This window comes from Parasteatoda tepidariorum, chromosome 7 (genome assembly GCF_982258835.1).
Source record: "Parasteatoda tepidariorum strain Cologne lab strain chromosome 7, Ptep-v5.0, whole genome shotgun sequence".
NCBI classification, from domain to species: Eukaryota; Metazoa; Arthropoda; class Arachnida; order Araneae; family Theridiidae; genus Parasteatoda; species Parasteatoda tepidariorum.
This window is the reverse complement of record NC_141761.1, coordinates 29,443,217-29,449,269: the sequence shown is the minus strand read 5'-3', so window position 1 is coordinate 29,449,269 and position 6,053 is coordinate 29,443,217. Positions and strand designations below refer to the sequence as shown.

Here is a 6,053-nt window from a genome sequence, read left to right as displayed (position 1 = left end):
AATAATTGAGCCTTTCATGATCACGCGATTGTCCTTTCGTGACCCACGGTATCATAATATACAACGAGCCTTTCTTACTCCAGCGGCCTAAACTCTATTTCAATATGGTACACTCTTATTGGTACGCACGCGCACCCTTTAGAACAGGGGTTTCCAATTAACATGAAGATGGAGGCCGCAATTAAAAACATCAGTCAAATGGCGGGTCGCAACTTTATCAAAATTTTATATAGGACTCTTTTTATGTCTGAATGAACGTTAAATATTACTGTCCGATTTTTATCAGTTTGCGCAAAGTAAAAGTATTGAATTACAAATTAAAATGAGTAGATTTTTAAAACTATTTAATTGCATAAAAATTTCTGGCTACAATAACTTTAGTGTGCACCTATACATCAAACAATTAATGTGAAACAGGTATCAAATCGCTAAGATATAAAACTTTAGTTATTTAAAACCCATATAGATTTCCTACGAAAATTGTCCACATAAAAAAAAAAATTACAACTAATATATTTTGATTCGGGGGGTCACAAAAAGAGGCTTCGCTGGCCGGATGAGGCCCGCGGACGGCGAGTTGGAAACCCCTGCCTTAGAACGTATGAACTCGGAGAGTACGGAGACTGTGTGCAATTTTCTAGTTTTACGCTAAAAGGGTTAAAATTGGCGAGAAGAGGAAAAGCCCCCTAAGGGCTTTGTTCTTTATTTAGCTAGGTGTTCTTCTAAACTCTTTCCCCTCGGAAAATTTAAGAAAAGAGCTACGAATTGAATGCTTTGAACTCGGAAATTTTTAATATTTAATTCTATAAACTATCTTGCTGAAAGAATTTATCTCGACTTGCAGATGACCCAAAAACTAAATAAGTAAATATAAAAAAGAAATCGCCAGTTCAGCGATGCTTCCGCCAAAATGCAGAGTACAGCGTTGTAGTAATTTTCCAAACATAAAAAATTTAGATCACTAACATTTCATTTTCATAAAACTGTTATTTTCATAATTAGAATAAAGATCGATGGACAAAGATGGACGGCCATTAATAATTGTTTCAAAACTTGTAAAAATAGAATATCAGGGGTCTGTCCAGACATTTTGTGAATGGTCCGTTTTTGTAAAATTGTGAGAAAAAAAATTCGCAATTTGTGAATATAAAATAAACGTTAAGGCACATTCTTTCAACCGGGGTCCTGCTTTTGTGAAAATAGAGTCCTGTTATTGCAAAAAAACTTTTTCAAGGAGTTTCTAAATTGTAAAGAGATACAAGATTATGCTCAACACTGCAAAATTATAATTAAAAAAAATTAAAATTTAAAAGATAAACAGCCATTGCTGCTCTCTAAATTATTTGATTCGATTCTAAATTATTCAGTTTATTCGATTAACAAAACAATAATGAAGATAAATAAATTTGTTAAGGGTCCGATTAAAAGATAAAAACGGACCCTTTACAAAATAATTTAAGTTAAAATATTTAGTGAAGGGTCCGTTTTTATGAAAAGATATTTTGTGAGGGGTCCGTTGACGGACCCAAATTTCTTCCTAACAGACTCCTGAATATTATTTGCCGAAGATACTATTTCATAAGACGACACCCTTCAAAGGAAAGCACGGTAACGTATTTAAGAGCTTTGGGAACAGACCATGTATATGTATTAACTTTGGAAAATGAGATATAAATACATTTTTGTAAAACTCTTTTATAATAAAACAATTTTTTTTACAGAAAAATAAAACCAAACGAGCTTGGCACCACTCTCAAGAGAAATATACAATAAAATCCTCTAAACAACTAAGATGCATATTTCAATCACAGTCAATGATTATATAAACAATGAATCATGATAAATGTACAATATGAAAATAAATTCAAAAACCAGGAACGTTATCCAATAGCAAAATGACTTAAATCTATAAATACTTCCATCTCTCACAAAAATAACTACAGTTCTTTATGTACAGAAATAAACTTCAGATTGAAGTAACGAATAAGTCGAAGTTCGTAAATACACACCATTTTTACACATCTTATTCTTAAAAGTCAGACTTAGTTCTTAAAATTCAGTTTTTTCATGTCACTTTGTTTCCAGCAAAAGCTCTTTAGTTTACCCGCATTTCATATTGCGCCGTTTGTGAATAGTAAATTTTGGTTCACTCACAAATAGTACATTATATCTTGAGTAATGAAAGACATTTTACAACAAATAATACTATTTTCAAAAAAGAACAATAAACAATTATAAACATCATTTTTACATGTCAACGATGTGAATTAATATATTTTTCTTACTTTCAAAACATTTCATACATCAACAAAAATAAAGAGTCATGGTAATTTTGAGCACGTTTTTTTTTTTTGTATGAATTCCACAAGTTTTTAATTTTTATAAAATTTTTGAAATCCAAAATATCTACTTGAAAAAAAAATAGTTTGAAATTTGATTCGATTTAAGCCAGTTTCTCTCCCAGTTTACAAGTTGTATATTTTTAATATCAAAGACTGAAATAAGCGAATGTCGACAATATCCGGAAAATATTATTACATATAATTACTTTAATGAATATCGATAAGCATATAGGTACTATAGTGAAATTCGCTATGCATATAATCTCTTGAGTCAACGTTACCATTTTTCATCTAATATAAGCTCACATAGTTACATGAATGAATGTAAACTCGGTAAATATCGATATGAAATTGTCACTTTAGTGACTATAGACATTATGCAATGAATATCACACCTAATCGCTTAAGTAATTGTTTGATAACATTTATTAAATTTCAAAATTTCTCTCTTCGGAATTTCGGACATTCATTGGAGATAGTCGACATTCACTGAACTTTCATAATAATATATTCAACTTTTCAAACTGCTAAAATACAGCATTAGTAATCAAATGTAACTCAACTTACAATTTGTTGTCATGAAACAATTTAATACCATGCTTTAATATATCAAAATTATTACGAATTCGAAAGAATTCATTTAATTAATTCAAATTCGAAATGAAACCAAAATACTTTGAAGATGATAATGAGAAATCTACCAGAAAATGTTCCGTTTATAAAACTGTTTCATCATAATTCAATAACCTATTGAGATTTATAATAACATTACTTTGTTAATTGTATAAAATTTAAAAGAAAACATCCAAAATGTTTTTATCAATAAGTACAAATTCTTAGTTCACCTGTATTGTGTGTCAAGTGAACACAGATTTAAATAACAAATACAAATATGTTTCGCTTCGTAGTTCGAAGTAGAAATAGTTTGATGTATAATTCAAACTATCTCTGATTAAATATCAGATCTCTCGCCACTCCTAAAAAATTTTTTATTTAAATTTATTGAATAAGAAGTTTAATTATTTTCTAAAAGAGTTTACAAAACTGTTCTTTGAATTTCAGATGTAGATTAGTCAAAGATCTTTCCTGTTACAAAAAAATTACATAATTGCTTTCATAGAGTTCTTAAATTTTTTAAACGCAGTTAAAAACGCAAATTAAAATAAATCAAATTAAAAACTTGTGGGTGCATATGAACTATTTTATAATAAATTAAAAGCAACTTTAACATCATTGAAATAAGAACAAAAATAGAATAAGACAATTTAAAAATCCTAGCTAATAGTTTAAATTTTTAAAAACAATTTTGCAGTGATGGAGTGGAGATGTCAAATATATGTATGGCACATCATTACTTTAACATTTATTTAATTACATCATAATTTATTCTTCAAGCAAAAAAAATGTATACATACATACTAATATAAGTAAAATAACATTCAATCCATTAAAGTTCTAAAAAAATTTAAAAGTGGTCTTTGTAATAGCATTCAACTCAATCCATCCGATAAATTTTAAAAATAACATAATTCATAGAATAAAGTTGTTTATTAATATATTACTGTGAAATTGTTTGTTCGTAAAGTTTGCACTGAAAGAAAAAAAAAAGAAAATTTCGCGCTTTAATGATGCAATAAAAAACATTTGAAACTTTCAATAACTTCAGCAGCATTGAAAAGAAGAAAGAATTTTATCACATCTCAGGACGGTTTTCAATTATCGATAAATATGGCGATTGTATAATACAACATACATTAATGTAATTTAGTTATCAAATTTCACAACAACATTAAGTAAATATGTTAAACTTTGAAAAAATCGCAACATGACCCACTGCATTGCTAAGCTTGAGATACACTATATAAGTTCACTATATCAAACTAGAACGTGATATGTTGAATAGTTGGTTTTTCCGTGCTCGAAAAAAACACTGGAACACAGAAACTCGACAATCAATGAAACTCAATCCCATTGAAGAAACCAGCACTTCAATTAAATTGGCTATTATTGGGAGCACTGCACTTGTATTATGGCAACCAGAAAGAATTCTGAAAAGAAAAAATTCAACATAAATTAAAATGTAGTGTCTCGGCATTCATAAATAAACACGAAATAACCTAGTGAAAACAACACTTTGTAGAACAAAAATCGCTTGATTAGAATTTGAAATAAAGACGGGAACAGAATCGTTTGCCATCCATAGTTGATTGCTTCGAACAAATTGACAACTCACCATATTACTGTAGGCCAGTGTTCCCGTACCCCCATTGGTACGGGAACTGTTTAGCAGGGGTACGCGTTCGTATGCGAAATATCTTACAGCAAACGATAATTTCAAATTTTTTTACTTAAAAACAAAGCCAGCTATGAAAATTTGCGATTACGTATTTTTCTGTTGGCTATTTTTTGCAGAGTTAACAGTTAATAATTAGTGATGTTCACAGCCAGATGTGATTTTTAACTTTTGTGTAATTTTTTTATAGTAAAAAATACATTAATTTTTTAATTAGAAGTACACAGCGTTACGAAAAATTTAGAAAGGGTACACAAAAGTCATAAGTTTGGGAAACACTGCTGTAGGTCAATCATTTATTATCTAATATATATAATTCTCTTACGTGGCTCCCAAATTTTGGCTGTATTTCTCTTCCACCGGTGGCAACGTTTGCTTTGTTTTGTTCACGTTACTATTTCTCTTACACGGCGAATCGACCTATGATTGCCGCTATAAAAGTCACGTGCCAAATCTGGCTGAGGTGGCTCAACATATAGCGCTTTTAAAAAAGGAAACTGAAATAGCCAGAGAGCATCAACTACGGAAATCTCATACTATTAAGCTAGGCAGAAGTGAGTAGTTTTTGTCGATAGATCTCTATTTTAGTATTTTGTCGAAAGCGCTTTTTTTCACAAATGGCTCACGAATTTATTTGACGAATTTTGATTTATATCACGAATTATACTACAGCACATTTCTAATAGGTTTAACGAATTACATGTCATTTATTTGAATTCAAATTTAGTTTAATGACTTAGTGTTTACTAAAAAGAGGTAATTTTTTTAAAAAAAAAGTTTTTATATGAATTTGAGTGATTGTTTTGAATTCTTAGAATTTTGTGCATTTGCAATGTGCCTAAGTTAGTAGCGAGCGAAGCGAGCTTGGTTTACGAAGCAAACCATATAAGATTGCGCAGCAATTTTCGGGGGTTGGCGAGCGTTAGCGAGCAGGAGGCGCATCCCACTAGTTATTTTAAAATTGTCTATTATATTTTGATAAAAGTGATAGTACCTATCCTATTGTTGTAATTATGTTACAATAATAAGATAGGTATACATTATTACAATGTTGTATTATTATTAGGGATATATTTCTTTCATTATTACAATCATTAAAAAAACATTCAACAAAGTTTGTTTTGTCGAAGAATAATAGACGATACGCTAAGGACCTCTAATTACTTGCGGGTAAAATAGTCAAATATCAAAAGTGTTAGCCAAACTTTAAAAGTCTTAGCCAAAAAGCAAATCTTAACAACAACAAAAATATCATTCAGAAAAAAAAAGAAGGATCACTGTAGAATATAAGTTATTTGAATTATTCAATTCTGTTTTATTGGTTTTTATACTACTCGCAGACATTTTTTAAAGGGATATGGGTATTTTAATCTATAAAGATAAAATCGAAGTTAAATTTTCTTAGTTTAGCAACCGCT

The 6,053-nt window shown here is 29.6% G+C and overlaps 1 protein-coding gene across 4 annotated transcripts in view; it reads right to left on the bottom strand.

Annotated features, from left to right (window-relative positions):
* Positions 1 to 1,679: 1,679 nt before the first annotated feature.
* The window catches only part of LOC107447556 (protein phosphatase 1 regulatory subunit 3B), a 28,930-nt gene continuing 24,556 nt past the window's right edge, over positions 1,680 to 6,053 (bottom strand). For all 4 annotated transcript variants that reach the window (XM_087167589.1, XM_087167590.1, XM_087167591.1 and 1 more), the window contains exon 3: positions 1,680 to 4,390. The gene's annotated coding sequence lies outside the window, so the exon portion shown is untranslated. The remainder of the gene's footprint in view (positions 4,391 to 6,053) is intronic.